Source organism: Podarcis pityusensis (genome assembly GCF_964106645.2).
Source record: "Podarcis pityusensis genome assembly, chromosome: 1".
Classification (NCBI taxonomy): domain Eukaryota; kingdom Metazoa; phylum Chordata; class Lepidosauria; order Squamata; family Lacertidae; genus Podarcis; species Podarcis pityusensis.
Window position 1 is genome coordinate 27,906,040 of NC_138028.1, and position 21,315 is coordinate 27,927,354.

The following is a 21,315-nucleotide window of genomic DNA, read 5'->3' on the forward strand; positions in this document are numbered from 1 at the left end:
ATACTTTAGTTGAGATTCCTGCATTGCAGCAGGTTGGACTAGATAATTCTTGGGGTCCCTTCCAACTCTACGATTCTATGATTCTAATGGGCTCCTGAATTGGCAAACCCTTAGCTTGTTGTTGTTGTTTAGTCGTGTCCAGCTAGAATGCTGTAAAGGCCACCCCCATGGCAGAACTGCCTTTGCTTATTTTCCTACCAGTGTTGAACATCTGCAAAGCATTTCAGACTTCAGGGAAGAAAAATGGGGGAAAACCAACATCTATAGCTCAGGACAGATCAAAGATTTATTTTCACAAAGGTCAGATTTTCCATGTCAGGTTCATGAACTCTATGAAATAACCTGAGCCTTTGGGATCAAAAAGAGCGAAAAGATGGGAAGGTATTGAAAGAACACACTGTCCACAAGATCAAGACCTCTCACTGGGCTCTGGTCTTCTGGCTTTGCCCTGCTGAGCAATCTGAGAATGGGCTTTTGAGCGACATTTAATCAGTTTGACTTACAGGAATGTCACAAAAGAAAGAAAGTTGTTTCTCAAAAGTTGGAAGTCTGAGAAAGGTCAAAGATCTCCTTGTCTAATTGCATGTCAAGTATTTTGGGGTGGGTGGGGAGGGGGGTTTATGCATGGAATTTTGGAAGAAAGCACATAGCACAACAATATCACTAGAAATATTTCTTTTTAAACCCTTATTATAATCATATATCATGGAAGCACTTATGGAATAACTTGTGTAAAACACTCTTAAGGAAAAGTTCATTCATTTGAAAGCTTGGAGATATGTCACACACACACACACACACATGTGTGTAACAAACTACAAGGCTAACATAAAATCAGTTTATATTCAAAGGAGCTAAAACAAACTCAGTAATTGAAATTGGCTTCCATCGTATGCAAAATTATTGCTCCAAAAAGTAAGAAGTAGATTTACAATTGCCCATATATAGCTTTGCACTGTAAAGTTTCCCACAATTTTCATGATCACTGCCACTCATGTGACAAATGTGGTATCCCAGCACACAGTTCTTTCCTCCTATTTAAAATTTAGTGTGACATAGTGGTGCTACAGTGTAAAAGGAACATTAAAAATTGGGACAGAAGTGCTAGCATTACAACTATTAAAGCTAACACAATAAACCGGAATGCAGTCTTTGCATCTCAGTGACCTTTCTACTCACTGAAAGGCAGTTTAAGTATGGGAATGAGGAAAATCACAGAAGCTTCTATTTGTTATTCTTATCACACAGTGAAGTACTCTGGAATGACCCCTTTAGTGTTTGACTCTAGGCCAGCCTTCGCCATCTTAGTGCCCTCCATATTTTGGGACTACAATCCCCATCAGCATGACAGTGGACAAGGATGAAGGGAGTTGTAATCCAACAACACCTCAAAGGCACCAGGTTGGGGACAGGTAGAATTAGAAGAAGCTGTGTTGGTTGCTTTTTATTTATTTTGAAATTTACATCCTGACAACTAGATACTCATGGACTCTCTAGTAGCTTAAATCTGGAGCTTTTTCTAGCAGTGTGTACCGCAGACCCTGGGCACCACTTCAGATTCAGATGAGAAGAAGCTTCTGGTAAGGAAACTAAACCAAGTCAAGGGAGAGTTTAACCCCCCCCCATTGAATTAAAAAAGAAAAATACTGCAAGGGACAACAAGCCTCAGTTAATGAGTCCTCAAATTTTCTTACAGGATAGTGCATTTATTTGTTACCCTGATCTTAGAGAAAGGTATAAAAATGGAAATCCATCCTATTCCAAATAAATCTGAGAATAAATGCTCAGTAAATCATAGTCGAAAATAGCTTTATTTTTGATAAACAATAATACTAGAAATAATGGAAATCTTTAAAAAGGATTCAGCTATTGCGCCCAAGTAAGTCTTAGATCCTTTCATTTATATGCTGATGAATTTATGCCTCACATTTTGATGGGTTATTGGGTGTCAGCAAGAAAAAACCCCTCAACAACCTTCTGTAAGACCTCGTTCAACAGAGTGATGAAGTGCATATTTCATTGTGCTTTTCTGGGGGAGGGGGAAGGAAGCCACACTTAGCTGCAGAAATCCTGCCTTTCATGTTTGAGACACATTTTAATTTGTATGAAATAAGGCTACCATGACTAGAGGATATAAGGCAGCTGTTCTATGCCAGAAAAGAGCAAAAACAAAACACCCAAACAAATTATTGAATTATCTTATTGTACGCAAAGATAGCAAGGGGTGATATCCTAACTGAAAGTTTTCCTGCATAATGTGGCTCGTTTAGGTCCTTTTTGGGGCTGTTTCTGGGGCTGAGATAGTTTTGATTGCATTGAAGGATGACCTACACTGAGAATAAGGGGAATACATCCATCTTGGTTGCTGGACATAGGAACGTAAGAGCTTCATCAGACCAAAGGCCCATCTTATCCCGCATCCAGTTCTCAAAGTAGCCAGATGTCTTTGGGATGCCCACATGCAAGACATAAGACACACAAGGTGCCTTTCCCCACATTGATGAGGTGGCTGATGGAGGACACATATCTGTTTTCTGCCCAGTGCATCCATTTTGTGGTCAGTAAAGATACCACATTGTCCGCTTTGTGACTGGCACCCACAGCTTTTTTTCAAAATTCCAAATGTGCTCATCTGTGCAAAAAGTTTGGCAACCCTGTCTCTGATTTATATATATAAAATGCATTGCTATAATATTATCTGTTCAACTATGAAAACTGTTTTCACCATTGGAACAACTCTGAGTAACATTGGTCTCTATGGTCCAGCTTCAGCTATCCAAGCCATAGAAACATACCAATTTTATGCAGCAATTCTAACTTCTTGAGATACCAAACCAATGCTCAGAATTTGTAATGCATATAGTATTATTGTTACTTAAAATCTGTATGCAAATATTACTGGAAGCTGCAAACACAAGTTCTGACGCAATGTGCTTCCCTTGACCGAGAAAAGAGGAAAAGAAGACTGAACTCGTGATCCATCATTTGTAAGGAATTTCTGAATGGGACTGCTTATAACTGGTGCCCTTTTTACTGAAGTGTACGTAGTTATATTCTGCCATAAATAAAAGAAACATTATGTCCCATTTGGGCACACTCTTTGCATGCTAAGTGAATATTTGGAGTAAATGATGCGTTTTTTGAAATGAATTTTCCATATTCTCCATCGTTCTGTGCAGAAATGTTCAGGACGTACAGTCATCCATCAGACTAAGCAGAGAAAGTGGAGCATTATTTCATTCCTCAAATTTCTGAGTGCCCACACATCTTTGGTTCTCATGACTTCCTTATTGTTCAGTCATTTATATCAAAGATGTTTTAGGCATTCAGGAAGTGTATTATTATGCTTCACTGCAGAACGCTGGATTCTATAACATCTTTCATTCAAAATGGGTTTCAAAAGAATTTATTGAACACAAAGTTTTTGTTTTTTAAAAATATGGTGTCAGCCACAGCTGTAGTAAAAAGGGGTGGGGTTTTTTAAAAGGATGAAATTTATTTACCGTTAAGATTATTTTTAAATCATCTATGCCAGATGCCCAGATTGGACTGCGTATGCGTACCCCTGTGTCCCCCCCAGAAAAAAACCCCACTGGGTCTGAGATTAAACTGGGGATTGGAGTAATGTGTACATAAGGGCAATGCTTTTTTCTTCTTCTAAAAAAATGTTTAGGGGTACTCTCATTTTCCTACTCATTGAAATTCTGCCTCTCAATGAGGCCAAACCTAGATTCACAAAATGTTTAGGGGTATGCGTCCCCCTGCGTCCCCCCAGAAAATAGCACTGCATAAGGGCACCAATGTAGCTCCAAAGCACGGGAGCACCATGCCATTTCCCTGGGCAGTTTCTGGGTTGTGCCCAAGACTCTCTCTCCAAATACAGCCTTTTATTTTCCCTCATCTTTGTGATGGCACCTCTTCCACCCAAACCAGCAAAAATGCTCAGAAAGAGGCGGACAAACCAGATTTGCAGATCTATGGTGGAACATTATTATAAAACCATTCATAACCATATCAGGTAAAAGCAAATTTGTCCTGCTATGCTAGCTGCTGGCTTGGAAATAAGGAAAAAAATGTTCTAAGTGGCGCTTAAAAAAAAGAAAGAAAAAGCAAAGCCGTCTATGTTCAAACCAGCCAAAATTGCTCCGGTGGCTTTTTTATTCTGGAGTTTGGCAACCATGACATGATCTTCTTGTTAGGAGACCCAAAATGACTACAGACATCCTGCCCTGACCAGGGAGATCCGGGACACGCTGGCAGAAGTCTAGGAAAAGTGTATCCCTGCTCTACATAGCTGCGCCTTTCCGGTCAAGTCTTGGCTGTCCTGCTTGAAAGGGATTGCATTGAACAGGTACAATAATAAAGAACAGCTTTCCTTCAGTGGCTCCTCTGCAGGAACCTATGAAATGAGGCGAGCCCAACTAGAAGAGAAGAGAATCTTGTTGCTATTAGGAGCTTTGCAGCAGCCAAAGATAATGCGGTGGCAGTTCTAGCAGGAGCTTCACAGACATCGATCAAGCCTTGAACTGGTTATGGCTGTTCATTGTGAGAGGTCTAAGCCAAGCCACAACAGTGCCAAATGAACATGCAAGACATCAGGGCGCATTACACTAGGAAGGTCAATTCTGTTTGTATTGCAAGCTCAGAATTGTTCTCATGGGTTTATTTTACTTTCTCCCTGGATTTGTCAGCGTTATCTTTTGCCAAGCAAAGGCCGTCGTTTCAGAGCTGCTCCTTTGGGCCTGTCACTGACAAAACACTACAAAGACTGATGCAATCACACAGGTCCATTTCATTCTGCTATCTAGTCCCATACTGTTGTCTAGTAATAATGCCATTGCCTTCCATAAAAAGAGAGATAGCGTCAGAAAGTATTACAACAGGCTGTGTCCATAATATCTCCCAAACAAATTTGCTCATTGGTTAGTAGGGATATACTGTACTGATTTTGTTTTCTTGTTTTGCTACATTTCCACTGTGGTTTTTTTAAATACAAAATTATCAGCATTTTAATGCAAATTCCTCCTACTATGCACATTTTTGTATGCAATATCTGGCCAATGAGCACACTGCTTTCATGGCTGTCACATTCGGTCATGGATGTGGATAGCATGGTTTTCCATCTTTCTCTTCTGTCCTGGACAAGCCAGAGAAACTCACTTATGTATGCATCTGTCAAATATAAGAGTAACAAAGTGGATGGGTGTTTCTTTGCAAGCAGCCAAGACCTAGCCAGTCCTCATTCACAAGCCAGGAATGGGGCTTGCTGACACCACTGACTGTTCTACAGCACATACAGTCAATTCATAGGCTCCAGCTGCCCGGCTGAAATCAAACTTGTGTTGTGCAGAAATTTATTATCTCCATCTTACAGATGGAGACACCAAGGGATTATATGATTTGACCATATTCACAAAGTGCAGGACCTGGAGTTTAAAACCTAGATATCCTGAACTCTGCTCCCAAATGAGATGGATAATCTTGCAGGGCAAGAGAGAGACTCTGTTTTCTGTCTTGTGGAGATAGGATATTTATACACTTCAGAGTTACCATCCCACAGAATTAAAAAAAAGCAAGTGTTTTCTTGCTTGGAGACTGCCTAGTTTTACTCCAATTTAGAGCATTTGTTTCTGCAAAATAAATAAATAAATCACACTTGAAATACAGAATAAAGCTACAATCCTTAAAGAATATTTACAGTATCCCTGTTGGTATCTGTTTCGGATTTGGGACTCAGCTACATTAGTGAAGAAAAAAACATTTTATATGAGTTATAACACTGTGATACAATGCTCTGTGGAGTCTTGTCTTTTGCCAACAGGATTTCCCTTTATGAAGTTTACAGTGTGTTTAACTGAATCACATTTTTGATGTGTCTAGATCCAGCCTCTGATTGAGCTTATGTATATGTTGTTGTTTTAAGCCTATCTATCTATCTATATCTATCATCTCTCTCTCTCTATAGGTTTTTAAACATTGTTTTCATAAATGCACTTGTTTTAACTGTTTTATATATTAAATAATAATAATAATATAAAAATGCACTCACACTTATTTTATATATGTTCGGGGTTATTAGCTAAACTAATAGTGTTAGATCCAAACTTAGCCATCCTTAGAGTAGACCCATTGAAATCAAGGGAGATTCAGTCCCTTTTTATTTCAGTGGGTCTACTCCAAGCACGACTTACAGGACCATCCAAACCTTGTCTGGGCAGGTGAAGTGTGGTGGAGCAGAGAAGTCACAGTCTAATCCTCAGCTCCATCCTCAGAACACCCCAGAACATTTGGGGGCTTTCTGAAGGCCCAACTTTGGGAATTTCCACCTGCTCATTTGGAGCTCCATGCCAGCAGAGTGATGGTGTCATCTAAGGTTGCCATACATCCCAGAATTTCTGGAAATATGCCAACCCTATGCCATCACTTCATGGGTACAGCCAGCAGAGCAGGGTGGAGGGAGATCTTGCGTTGGATTGATGATTAAGCTTGGAGCCATTCATTGACTTCATTTCAATTCAATTATCATTTTTAAAATTATTGTTGTTAATACTACTTCTTCATCTACTACCTAATAGCAGCACTGATACACAAGCAAAAAAGACAGGTCCCATTTTAACTCTTCCATCAGGAGGACCTAAAAGTGCTTAAGGCTGCGGTAATAGCCTCTCTTTTCATAGCAGTAGGTGCTATGGAACCCAGCAGGGCTTTCTTCTTTTAGACATGCACTTAAGGTTTACCCCTTGTTAAAAGCACTTGAAATATATATTATCTGCCTAATTAGATAAATGATAATGAATGCTGATAAATGATAATGTGTGCTTGGTGATTCTCAAAAGGTCATTGTTAGTTTCTTCCATTTATTTGCATCTCCCTTTACCCCAATCCTGATTAATCCCTTATCTAGGTATCCACTGAGCAAATGTTAACAATGTACAGCATGGCGCTATGCAGGTTTGTTCAAAAGTAAGCCTCTGGGGTTGGGTGACTATACCTGAATTTCAGTTTCTCATTTTCCCAACCTTAAGTTCAGTTCTTCAGAATTTCCACGTCCGTTTCTGATTCATTTAAAGTCCTCAGGAAAAAATATTCAGCATTTTAGTGCAAATTTTTGCCTAACGTAATAGACACATTTTTGCAAACCAATTTCCCCCTAATACCACACACTTTTGTGTGTTATTCTAATAGATAAAAGCATTTTTATGTACACTTTATTATGCATATTTTTGTATACACTGCTTGGCTGGAGAACACACTTGTGAACACACGGAGAAGTACAAAATTCAAGGGATGGGTGTGTTTCACCCTTTGCTTGGGGAAGTACAAATGATGTAGGTTCACCTTTAAATGCTGAATTGAATGTCTCTCCCATCCCTACAATCCCCATTGTCTTCAATGAAACCTATTCTCTGGTAAGTCTTTTAGGACTGCAACTTGAGGTCCACATGTTCAACACATGTGCCATCCTTTACTGAATTACACAGAGTAGTAAAGGTGAGAGGCACAATGGCTGGCATTTGTTTGTCTATTTCAAAGCACTTGTGGGGGCTGCCTGTCTGGGGGGAGGCAGAGTGTACATTGGCTTTGTTTCATAGACCAGCAGGGAATGCAAGCCAGTGCCATTAGAGCAGCTGCTGTCAATTTTTTAAAGTGTTAATGTAAATGGAAAATGTTTTTGTTAAACGGTCGGGTCACAGTAACATATCCTATAATGAATGTCTCTCAGGAATTAACTATCCCCAGCTGGTAATTCATACAGCTCATGTATACTCTGTACCATTTTTACAGCATGTTCGGTCTTTGCTAAGTGGTTCACAGCCTTTATTGTATTCAATCCCAAAGCAATTCCATGAGATGAGTTACTGTTGGTCCCATTTTATAGATGGGGAACTGAAGCTGGCAGATGGTGACCTGCCAAAGGACAGAGAATGGGGGACAAACTAACCATTATGTGCAAAGCTGTGAAACAAAGTCTTGGTATCTTATTTTTTAAAAAATAATATTTATTTAAAATATTATCCTCCTCCATTATCTTCTGCACTTGCCCGGTCAATACAGGTTCATGAGTTGGTCCCTGAATAGTTTCTGTATCAATGTTCCCTGTTTGTCCACAGTTATTAACCACAACAGTCATCAAGTCAATTTTCTCATTCATCAAATCAATCTTCTCGTGCATCTGTTCCAGCAAGGCACTTGTCTTGCATAAAGCAAGCACCCAATCTTCCTCCCAGCTCATCTTTAGTCAAGGTCAGAAAAGACTGGTCCCACGATCTTAATCTCACAGCTGTTGAGTTCTCAAGTAGACTGCAGCAACAATTTAACAAGCTCCCTCTAGAGGAGACAATTTCTATTTGTATCCATTTTTTTTTAAGGCAAATCCAACAAAAGAAAAATTACTTTCATTTTTCAGATATTTTTCAGATATTTTGTTTCTTTAGAATGCAAAAGGCAACATTGGAATCAGTTTATTTCTCTTCTTTAGCTATCTGTCAAAGTATTCCATTCACAGTCAATGAACCTCTCCAACTATTTCTGTCTCTGACACCCCGTTCCCAGGTTAGAGATGGTGGAAACTTATCCTTCTTCACTCCCTCTCCTGCAGGGGTTAAACAAAGCCCCCCCCCTTTTCTCCTGCTTCCAAGGGGGTTTCAGTAATTATAAATGAAGGAAATTTAGACTTTTTAAACGGCTTTCCAGGCTTTAGCTTACAAGGTTTTTGCTTTAGTCTATATACAAAAAGCGGAAGGCGGACTTCCTGTTTTGAACCTTCCCGCTTCGATGCCAAATTAAGATATTTCTTGATCCAATTTTCCGTTTCTACTCATGGGTACTTGTTTTAAATCCAATTGTCCACAGGAAAAAGTCAGCGCTCTCCGGCAATGGCTGTGCGGCTTCACTCCGTGAAAGTAGCAATCAGTTCGCAGCACCGCGCCGCTCACCCCACTTCGCTCCGGTGCCCCAAAATGGGGTTCCCGGTGAGTAGGGGGGGCGCTCCTGGTGCCCTGCCAAACCCCACGTTCCCAGGCTTCCTCCGCCTGGGATTTCTAGCAGGTCCCCACCTTCGCCGTGGCGGGAAGACCCAGTTTCCACGGAGCCCGTTCCTCCAGTCGGAGGAACTCCGCCATTCACCGATGGCGCTGACCCGGAAGTCTCTTGGTATCTTATTTTATTGTTTGAAAGAAAAATGAAAAGCAGATCTCCCTGCTCATTGCTGAGAGTGGTGGTGGGGGATTTTGAGCAGAACAGTGCTTGGTACAGAAAGGGTTAAGCTTCACTGCCTTCCTACTGCTACATTCAAAAGAGCACCCTCCTCAGGCTGCTATTCTATATAAAAATGCAGGTCCTCATTACACACATTGAATACAGGGATGTGGGTGGCGCTGTGGTCTAAACCACTGAGCCTCTTGGGCTTGCCGATCGGAAGGTCGGCTGTTTGAATCCCCGCAATGGGGTGAGCTCCCGTTGCTCTATTCCAGCTCCTGCCAACCTAGCTGTTAAAAAGCATGCCAGTGCAACTTCTTCTTCTTCTTCTTCTTCTTCTTCTTCTTCTTCTTCTTCTTCTTCTTCTTCTTCTTCTTCTTTTTCTTCTTCTTCTTCTTCTTCTTCTTCTTCTTCTTCTTCTTCTTCTTCTCCTCCTCTCTTCTTCTTCTTCTTCTTCTTCGGCGATCACTTGTAGCCAAGTAAGATTGTCTTCCATAAACATGGTTTTAACAGTGAGTCCGTAAGTGACTGTGGAGGCCAATTCTGGATCCACACGTCCTTCCACAGTGGGGACATTGGGAGTTGATCACGGTGTGGATTTGCCAAGTGTGCCTTCCTCTTAGCACGTTTCTCCTTTGCATCCTGAGTTTGAGTGTCTTCAAAGCCCATGACACGTTTGGTAAAGGCTATTCTCCAACTGGAGCACTCATAGGCCAGTGTCTCCCAGTTGTCAGTTGGAAAAAACTACATTTTTTAAGATTTGCCTTGAGACAGTCTTTAAACCTCTTTTGTTGACCACCAGCATTACGCTTTCCATTTTCAAGTCCAGTGCAAGTAGATAAATAGGCACCACTGTGGTGGAAAGGTAAACAGTGTTTCTGTGTGCTCTGGTTTCCGTCATGGTGTTCCGTTGTGCCAGAAGCTGTTTAGTCATGCTGGCCATGTGACCCGGAAAGCTGTCTGTGGACAAATGACGGCTCCCTCAGCCTGAAAAGCAAGATGAGCACCGCACCCTATAGTTGCCTTTGACTAGACTTAACCATCCAGGGGTCCTTTACCTTTACCTTTTACAGGGCAGGTTTGTAACTGGGGGAGAGACCAACCCTAGAGATTTGCTATCAGCCATTTTAGACAATTCGGAGCTAAAGGAACAGATGGTCTGACTCAGTTTAAGGTCAGCTTCCTGTTGTGCTTGGCCACTGTTAAGAGTCCATTTTCTCAAGAAAAAAACCTTTTGAAATCAGATCTTTTCTAGGAAGGGTGATTTCAGTTCACAGTTGAAGCAAGCACCTTCTACAACATGAGCCATCAGCCATTATTTTTCATGAGCAAATAATCCACCTGCCAATTCAGGCCACTCAAGTTAATCAATGTAAAAATGTATAATAGATCAGAGGTATATCTTACACTTATTAACAGATAAATGAGTTGAGGCAGCTTAATGCGCACCAGCCATGAAGGTGTGGCTTAACAACATCTTATAAATGCCAACGGGTATATAAATATTATAAATAAATAACTATAAACACAATCATAATAAATACTTCAATCGGTGTCCAGCTTTTTCATTTAATTAAAACATTTTCCTTATTTTCTTCAATATACTGTTTTTGTTTCTTAACAAATACATGCAATCAATGAGAACAGAATATATGTCATAGTCAGTTTCAAGGACTAAATTCCCCTTAATGCTAACTGACGCTGCACGGGAATTAAGGCTACATCCTTCAGACCATCTTGCATGAGCCCTATTATATTGGGTAAGATTGATTCTAAAGGAGCATTTTCAGGTTTCCAGCTCATACGTTTTCCTTTATAATTATACAGCTTATCTCTTTGTGTGCATCAGGGTTAGCCTTTAAGCAATTCTAATGGCGGCTCTTTGCAAGCAGCTCAGAAAGCAACAGGGGCAGCATTTCCACTAAATTCAATGGGCCTTTTAAAACTTCAAGGCCTCTTTCTTTGGCACAGATGATTTCATATTGGTATGCCACTTCAGAGTGGAACAGTGCAACATAATTATTATTATTAAGTCTGTTGCTACTTTCTCTATTTCTCTCATAAAGTTTAATGAGGCTGAACATTTAGCCCTTCGGTGCCCAAACAATGCAAAAATATCATTCTGCCTTTTTAAAATCATTTTTTTAAAAAAATAAATAAATAAAATAAACCACTGCAAAGGAGTAATGGTGATGCTGGTGATATTTTATTTCTCTTTGGGCGCCGCAAGTGAGTTCACTGCTAAGCAAACTCTGCTGCCGCCACTGAGATGATTCCCAGACTTAAATTTAGACATGTGGTAAAGATGCTTGCTAGCTGAATTGGGACTATTTGTGTTGACATTACTAAACAGATCCAATTTTGTGGAGTATCTGCACCAATTTTAACTCTCTCTTTTTTGGTATAAAAATAGAGCCCCTTATAGTTGTTGGTTTTTTTTTAAAAAAAGTATAACTCTAAGGTTTTATTTTGCGTGAGTTAGTGTACTTAACTCCTGAATCATAACCAGGTGCTAAAGCATTGAGTCTCATCTTGACTTACACACCTTTGAGCCTCAAAATGTATTGAAATGTTAGACATTTTAAGGCAAACTTTAGGAAGAAGATAAACAGAGAACAATGGGATCTCTGACCAGGTAGGAAAACATCAGCTTTGAACTCAAATTATATGTTGAGTTGGCATCCGTCTGTCTTGGGAGACAATGGAAGGGTGCGCCTTTGGGGGTGAGGTCAAACTATTGGCTGGTTGCAGCACCTGCTGTGGCTATAGAGACTGATGTGGGGGAGACATGTTTCATTGCAGATGGGGCAGATGAAGGCATCTGGTTGTGCTGCTGCAGATGAACCATGGCATTTCTTTTCTCTGCACTCCTCCCAGCGGTCATTCCTCCTCTGGTCACTGCTACGGATATACAACTTGACTTCCTGTTGCCAGGCACTACGGTCGTCTGCAAGGGACTTCCACATGGCAAGGGTCATGTTGCCAGCCTTCATGTAATATTTGCAGACATCTCAGGGTTACAGGTGACACCAGAATTGGGCTACCACTAGCTGTATTACAGATGGATTCTCCCCAACCTGATTAAAGAACCAATAATCCAGACTCCAAAGCTTTTTGTTTGTTTCGTAAGTGAATACAGCATTCATTCTTTCAAATGCTGTGCTTTTTTCCACCATCCTGAGATTGCATTCAGCTGATTTTAGAGAACTTTAGCAAGATGTACAGAGTCTGGGCACTGGGAAATAATGGCTTGGTGCCTAGACAACTTAACAGTAATGCATTCCTATCATTAAACTATGTAACTGGAGTGATATTAATTAGTGAAACCCACATCATAATAATTTCATTTAAGAATATTTGCTACCACAGGTTAATGATGCTTGACAATCTGAGGGCTGTTTTTGACGTTACTTGTTAATGGAGCAGGCAGCTTCTATGATTAAATGAACACTTTCCACTGAAAAAAATATGACAATAATATTTGCTGCCTGTTTAGGATATTTATCTGTAACATAGACTTCTTTACGCATACAAAATCTATGGGTTTTGTGATATCCCTAGTGGAAGCCTTTTAAAAATTGTTTATAGATTTTTGTTTGAGATTTTTACAATAAAAGACCTCCTGCCTTTCTCATTTATATTTTTGGTGACATGGGAGATTTGGTAATATATACTGTATAGAAGAAAGAAGAATGGTTATAAAGGAACAATAGTGGGAATAAAAAAAGGAAAGAAAAAGAAAAGCAAAACATGGTATAGTTCATGATGGGAGGTACCAGAGGGAGATACCCATCTTTTTAGTTCACCCAGATTTCTAAGAAATTCTGCCAAATGTGATGCAATTTCTCTCACCCCTCTTTTCATGTAAAGTATTTGTTCATAAGAGGGATGTGGGTGGCGCTGTGGGTTAAACCACAGAGCCTAGGACTTGCCGATCAGAAGGTCGGTGGTTCAAATCCCTGCGACGGGGTGAGCTCCCGTTGCTCGGTCCCTGCTCCTGCCAACCTAGCAGTTCGAAAGCACATCAAAGTGCAAGTAGATAAATAAGTACCGCTCCGGCAGGAAGGTAAACGGCGTTTCCGTGCACTGCTCTGGTTCGCCAGAAGTGGCTTAGTCATGCTGGCCACATGACCCGAAGCTGTACACCAGCTCCCTCGGCCAATAAAGCGAGATGAGCGCCACAACCCCAGAGTTGGTCATGACTGGACCTAATGGTCAGGGGTCCCTTTACCTTTACTTATTTGTTCATAAGCTGTGAGGCCTAAGAGGTTTTTTACCCATTGGTCGTCATGAGGAATCTAGAGGCTTTTCTGTTTTTGCAGTTGCAGTATGATACATTTGCTCAGTCTCCCCCAACATGATGCCTTCTAGATGTTTGGACTCCAACTCCCATCAGACCCATTCAGCATTGCCAATGGCCATGGGAATCCAACAGCATCTGGAGGACACCTGATTGGGGAAATCTGTGTTTGACTAGGAGGGTGCTCTGTGAACCTAGGCTCTCTACTGGGTAGACATGTCTCATTTTAAAATTATGTGTTTTATAGCAGCACGGAGAAATGGAATATGATAGGATTTGTTTAAGATCATATTAATTCTTCTTGTTACTTCTTTCCAGAAATATGCAATGGCAACATAGTCCCAAAAGAGGTGGGAGAAATTAGCCTGTAGTACTCTGATTCTCCAGCAGTTAGCATTGGTTCGGATGCCTAAGTGGAAGAGCCATTCAGAGGTCTAGTGTACTCTTGGAGTATTTCTTGTTGGAAGAGCCTCAAATGAAGATTTAAGATGAAGGTGCCATGATCACAGCAAGCATAGAATCATAGACTTGGAAGGGACCACAAGCATTATATAGTCCAACCCCCTACAATGCAGAAAACTTGTGACATGATGGTTTAATTTTGACTTAAGCTCCTTATTCCATATATATATATATGGGGAATGATGGTCAGCCTCCTAGAAGGACCAGCTGCTGGTGCACTTCCTATTGTGAGTGGTTGTCTATGCACTCACCCATCCCACCTACCATCCATACCAGAGGTGAAGATTTCTTTTTATGCTGCCCTGGTACACACACTGATGGGAGGATAAATAGTGCTTCATACTATGGCTTTTAATTTTTATTATTATTGTGTAATCGTCCCCCCTCCTCTATGCAATTTCTTCTTCTTTCCTCATGTTTTCTCATAAAAGTGTGCAGAAAGAGAAAATGATGGTAAGACAATTGGCCAGGCATGCCGTTCCACCAGGGCACAACAACTGAAAACCAAAGGAATGTACGCAAACAGTTCTCCACATGACAAAACGTGCATTGACATGTACCACTTCAAGCTGCAAGAGGAGAAAATGCACAGTCAAATTCCCAGCAATAAAGGGTGGGGGGAAATCCCTACTCATAGCAAACTAGGGTATCAGGAAGAAGGCTACAGTTGTGCACTTGACTTCTTTCTGACTTTCTGACTTTCCAAGTTTTCAATGTATGTGCAGGGAGGTCTGCTGGTTTGATTTTAATAGATGGGAGAACATTCACTACCTGCAGCCCCAAGGAGTAATGGCCAGGAATATTTTATGCTTTCTGCCTCAAGAAAGGTGTTTTGTTTTTTAGTCTAGGGCTCTCTCAAGGATTCTGTGCTGTTGGTTTCAAGCCTGCGTTTGTGGCCAGACAGAAGCAGCATACCCTCCAACATTTCTCCAGTGAAAATAGGGACGTCCCAGTCCATAATGATAATTTTACTATTTATACTCCACACATCTTACTGGGTTGCCCCAGTCACTCTGGACAGCTTCCAACATATTAAAAACAACAACATTAAACATTTTTAGAAACTTCCCTATGGAGGATTGCCTTCAGATAGCTTTGGAGTCAGATAACTCATACCCTCCAATATTTATTCAGTGAAAATAGGGACATCCTAAGGAAAAGTGGGACATTCCAGGATCAAATCAGAAACTGGGACGGCTTCTCTAAATCAGGGTTGTCCCTGGAAAATAGGAACACTTGGAAGGTCTGAAGCAATTGACAGACCAATTTACAGTGGTACGTCGGGTTACATACACTTCAGGTTACATACGCTTCAGGTTACAGACTCCGCTAACCCGGAAATATTACCTCAGGTTAAGAACTTTGCTTCAGGATGAGAACAGAAATCGTGCTCCGGTGGTGTGGCAGCAGCAGGAGGCCCCATTAGCTAAAGTGGTGCTTCAGGTTAAGAACAGTTTCAGGTTAAGAACGGACCTCCGGAATGAATTAAGTACTTAACCTGAGGTACTACTGTACTGGATGTAAATGTAATAGTGATTTTACTGGGAAGTAACTAATAGCTAAAATAAGAAACTATATCCTAAGGCACTACAACTCCCATCAGCCTCAGCCAGCACATTGCTGAGGCTGATGGGAGTTGTAGTCAAAAAATATGGAGGGCACCAAGGTTGGGAAGGCTATCCAAAGAAACCGAGGCTGGGTGTCAACTTGTAGCAGAATGGAAGAGGAATCAGGAAAACTGGTAGAATAGACTACAATTTTTTAGTCCTGAAGGTGGAAGCTACCATTTTTAAAGCTCCCAGCAAGAAAACCCTCTGCAAGTAAAAAACCAAGCCTGGGGGAGAGCAAGAGTGTGCTGGCTTTCTATTTGCAGGGGAAGAGGGTTTGTGTTTTTTTAATGTAGGGGGATGTCTGAAGTAATGGAATCTGTTCTGCTTCCTTGGCATTCTAGCACCTCCTTCTGTGCAGATGAAGCCAAGGGACTTGGGAGCCTCAACTCTTGGCCTGCTTCTGAGTGCACCACAGAATAGCCTTCCTCATTCCATTTAAAAATAAAAATAAAAAGTAGCCAGCAACTTTCTTTACCAGAATCAAATAATAATAATTATTCCACTAAAGGGTAGAGGCTTTTTTTTTTTTGAGGGAATGTGTAATACTAGCTGGGTAAGGAGATGTAAAGCAAACATGTTGGTCGGACCTCACTAGCAGAAAAGGAAAACAAACGTTCTTGAGGGTTTGCTCATTTTGATTATTGATAGGAACTGTCAAGCAGAAGCTCTCAACAAGCTGCTCATATTGTCTATACAATTATTTTACTTTGCCTGAAGGGCAGCTCATTTATTCATCCATTGTGTGTGTGTGTGTGTGTGTACGCACACACGCACACACATTTTTGTTATCAGGCAAGAGACTTGTTCAACTCTAAACATTTAAACATGTTCGAGGAAAAGAAAAGCTACGCAGTGAAGTAAGAATGTTTCTTCAAGGTCATGCTTGCTCACATTTAGGGCCTAACTAGATGTAAAGTAAGGTGTGCAGGAAGCTGGCATATGCCAAGTCTGATCTCCATCTAGCTCAGTACTGTCGACACGGAATGGCAATGTCTCTCCAAGGTTTCAGGCATATCCTGAAGATGCCAGGGATTGAATCCAGAATTTCTTTTTTATTACAACAGGCTAATATGGCTACTCTTCTTGAAAGCAGGTGAAGTAATTCCTTTCAGATTTTAACATGTATGCCCGCATACATACACAAGGCAGGATTATATGTGTTGTTCTAAGACATCTGGGCGGGTGGAGGCTTCTTTTATCCAAGCCATACAACTAGGAAACATGTTTAAAAACAAAAAAGGAGTGTTTTTAAAGCAACATATTTCCCATTCCAGTTCTTCTCAAATTATATAGAAAGGTGGGGAGGGTGGAAAGAGAAAGGAGGAAAGAATCAGGAACAAATGGGAATGGAAGAATTGTGGGCTTCTCTTTCTGCAAGCGGCCCCACAGCCACAGATTGCCCATCTATACTATATAGAAAACATAACCATATATATTTCAACAGGCAACGTACTTTGCCTCTTCTGAATGCCTGAGGGCTTTGGTAATTGAATTGGGAAGTAGGTAATATTGACAAGAGTGTTGCCTTCCATTGGGATAGATGTTGGGAGCTCGGCTACCTATCGTCTCTGAGCTACCATACTCAACCTGTTCTAAGATGTAGCCAATGCTATTCCTACTCACAGTAGACCTATTAAATAGAATGGTCATGGCTAAATTAAGTCTTTTAATTTCAATGGCTCTGCTCTTGAGTATGTCTTATTTGGATACAATTCAGCATCACAAATATTAACACTCGGAGCTCTTCAGCTTCTATGGAATGTGATTGTCTTAAATGAAGGCTGCAAGAGGCCAACAGGACACATGAGGGATAATATATTCAGCCCTCTTCCCTCCAGCATTTAGAGCACATCCAGCCAATAGGGGTTGCCTGATGAATTTGTAAGCACTTCTTTCAACATATGCCTTGGATTTTGTTGCATTCTTGATTTTATCTCAGGAATGTTTCCCATCAATAATTATGAACCAACCTTCCTGTTTCTTCTTCTTTCTCTTCAGAGAAACTGCTTTTTTATATTGGGTTGGGCAGGCAAGGTGGTTAGTTTTTGTTCCAAAATCAGGTCTGACTCATCCAGGTGTGTTTCATTGCCAGGTTTGTTCACTTGATTACTTCCCGGGAGAAACGTGGTTCTTTTGCACGTATCGCTGAGGATCATCACTGAGAGCGATGCAGGGAGCTTTGCAGCCTCTCATCTGCCACTAACACTTGCAGGTTAGTTTATTTTGCTTTCTCGATGGGAGAACGTAGCAATCGTGGAAAGAGCTAGCACAACAGATTCATATAACCCACTGAAGACGGACAGCAACAGTTATGAGCATGGTGCTGACAATACACCATATAGCACCGGTCCTGAAAGATCTACATTGGCTCCCAGTACGTTTCCAAGCACAATTCAAAGTGTTGGTGCTGACCTTTAAAGCCCTACACAGCCTCAACCCAGTATACCTGAAGAAGCGTCTCCACCCCCATCGTTCAGCCCAGACACTGAGGTCCAGCTCCGAGGGCCTTCTGGCGGTTCCCTCACTGCAAGAAGTGAGGTTACAGGGAACCAGACAGAGGGCCTTCTCGGTAGTGGCACCCGCCCTGTGGAACGCCTTCCCATCAGATGTCAAGGAAATAAACAGCTATCTGACTTTTAGAAGACATCTGAAGGCAGCCCTGTTTAGGGAAGTTTTTAATGTTTGAAGTTTTATTGTATTTTTAATATTTTGTTGGGAGCAGCCCAGAGTGGCTGGGGAAACCAAGCCAGATGGGCGGGGTATAAATAAATAAATAAATAAATTATGCTAAGGTTGCAGGTGCGATCCCCATATGGGACAGCTGCATATTCCTGCATTGCAGGGGGTTGGACTATATGGTCCTCAGTGTCCTTTCCAAATCTATGATTCAATGAGGCTAGGACAGCCCTGAAGTACAATCGTTCTTCATATGCTCCACCCTTTCTTATAGAATAATGTGGTTTATCTGAAAAAGTGACAGTGTACAGTTTTGCAGCTAAGATTCTCCAGAATAAGATGTCACCTGAAAAAGCATCTCAACCCCGCCCCTTTCCCCTTGTTCCTTCTGTACAGAGCTTTCATCAGTTGCTGTGGAACAACAGCAGGAGAGGGCTGCTGGGCTCCTATCTTCCCTGTGGGTTCCCCCAAGGCAACTGGTTGGTCACTGTGGGAAAAAGAAGGTTGGACTAGATGGGCCTTTGGTCTGATCCAGCAGGACTCCTCTTCTTCTGTTTTTCTAGGGTTGTTCTTTTGGCTGAATGAGCACTAGTGCTAGAGGCTGCTTTTTCTAGCCCTGTGCCAAACACATATTTGGCAAGATGCTGCAAATCTCAAACCAGAGACTCTGGTGGAATCTACACACATGTTAAAAAAAGTTGTTCAAAATGCTTTTAAAAAAATCATTTTGAAAAATGCATTGAATTTGCTATAGCTCACAATTGTATATTGCATTTTACAACACATTCAGAACGTTTTATTTGCAGCTGTATAGCTGAGTCCCCTGGCAGAGGGATGTAGGTGCCCTACTCTTTGCACAGGTGGTCTGACAGAAAGAGAGGAGGATCTGCTGGTCTTTCTCTTCTGTGCTTCAGTTCCACTACTGTAGGTGGTCAAAGGGTGGTATTGCGGCTGCCTGCTTTGCTGGAGCTGTGCGAGAGAAAGAGCCCATTGGTTCCACTTGATGCTATAAAGTCTCTGGCTGTAGCCTGGTTCCTCATTCTAGGTATTGCTCATGTCCTGAGTAGCCTTCAGATTGCCTTTCTGCAGCATTTGCTCCTATCTTGGCTACCAGCTTGCTTTCGTCAGGCAGGCAGCCCCTGACAGTTGTTTTCCCAACTCTAAATATGAGATGGTTGGGACTGGGATTCTAGGAAGATGCCTTATATCTGGCCAGTCTATCTGCAAATCCTCAGGACAGAATTATCTACTCCAGGGATGAGAAACCTATGGGCCTCCGGCTGTTGCTGAAGTACAGCTCCCATTGTCCCAGACTATTGGTAGTTTGGGGTGATGAAAGTTGTAGTTCAAAAACCTCTGGAGGACCACAAGTTCCTGATCACTGGCTTCCTCTGGCTCTCCAGGATCTTGGACTGGTATTCACCATCACCCATTAACTCATCCCTTTTAGTTGCAGATGCCAGGGACTGAGCCTGGGACCTTCTGCATGCAGCACATGTGTCATTGAACTACAGTCCTTCTAAACAGAGACAGCATGAACATGTTCCCATGATTCAGTTGCCTGCAAGGCTCCTGCTGCTCACATCTTCCTGTTATAGAACTAAAGATTCATACTTACTGTGTGTATGAAACACATGGGGAAGGTCTTTCACATGATGATGTTGCTTATGTCCATAGAAGAGGCCCATAGAAGCAATGCTTCCTTGGCAGAATCTCAGTACATGTAAAAAGTTACAGAACAACAGAAGCAGATTATTTAGGACAGGGGTGGCTAACCTGGTGTCCTCCAGGTTAGTTGTTCCTGGACTACAATTCCCATCATACTTGACCCTCAGCCAGGCTGGTCAGGGCTCATGGGAATTGGAGAGTGCAACTTAAATTGTGTAACTAATGTCTCAGTGACTGGATAAGGTGACCTGCCAAAATATCTCCCTCAAACAGGCCAAGAGTCCACACAAATCAGATGTGAAAATTGTAATGAAAATCTGCCTTGCCCGGGCATTTCCCTTCAAGATAGCCAAATTCTCTACTTCTCTTTTTTTTTTTTTTTTTTATAAATTTTTTATTGCGTTTCTTTCCATAATTTTGTAGATTCCACACAACACAGAAACAGTAAATACAAGAAACAATTTTTTTTTTTTTTTAACAAAAAAGGAAAAAAAAAAAAGAGAGGTTATAAATCCACTTTCAATAAATCCCTGTTTGGACTTCCCCACACCTTCTGGCTCTGCGTTCTTTAAGTTAACAATGTCAGCAATTTGTTACCTTATTTCATACCTTATTGTAACTTTCAGTTGTTATGTATCTAAATTCAGTGTATTATGTCTCAATTTTAAAACCATTAAAATAAACATAACATGTTTGATTCAAATTGTCTCATTTTCTCTTTTATCACTTATTTTACCATTTACTTAACCATATTTGCTAAAGCATAGCATTTCCTAATCGTGCACTATCTTAAGATTCATACAGCTTATAATATTTTTGCAAATAGTCTTTAAATTTTTTCCAGTCCACCTGAATTGCTTCTTCGTCCAGATCTCGGATTCTGCCGGTCAATTCAGCTATTTCCATGTAATCCATCAACTGCGTCTGCCATTCCTCCAGCGTGGGCAAATCTTGTGTCTTCCAGCTCTTTGCAATGAGTATTCTTGCTGCTGTGCTAGCATACATAAACAAAGTTCTGTCCTTCCTTGACACTCTCTGGTCCACCATGCCCAGCAGGAAGGCCTCTGGTTTCTTGGGGAAGGTATACCTAAATACCTTTTTCAATTCGTTATAAATCATTTCCCAGAAGGCCTTCACTTTTGGGCAGGTCCACCAGAGATGAAAAAAGGTCCCCTCTGCCTCCTTACATTTCCAGCATTTGTTGTCAGACAGGTGATATATCTTGGCTAACTTGACTGGGGTCATGTACCACCGGTATATCATTTTCATAATGTTTTCCTTCAGGGCACTACATGCCGTGAATTTTATTCCGGTGTTCCATAACCTTTCCCAGTCTTCAAACATGATGTTGTGTCCAACATCCTGTGCCCATTTTATCATGGCAGATTTAACTATCTCATC

At 41.3% G+C, this 21,315-nt stretch overlaps 1 long non-coding RNA gene across 1 annotated transcript in view; it reads left to right on the forward strand.

Annotated features, from left to right (window-relative positions):
- Positions 1 to 19,008, forward strand: part of LOC308459345 — a 28,193-nt gene extending 9,185 nt beyond the window's left edge. Inside the window, exons 2-3 of the long non-coding RNA XR_013978020.1 lie at positions 17,663 to 17,782; positions 18,643 to 19,008. This is a non-coding gene — a long non-coding RNA (uncharacterized lncRNA). The remainder of the gene's footprint in view (positions 1 to 17,662; positions 17,783 to 18,642) is intronic.
- The last annotated feature ends 2,307 nt before the right edge of the window (positions 19,009 to 21,315 follow it).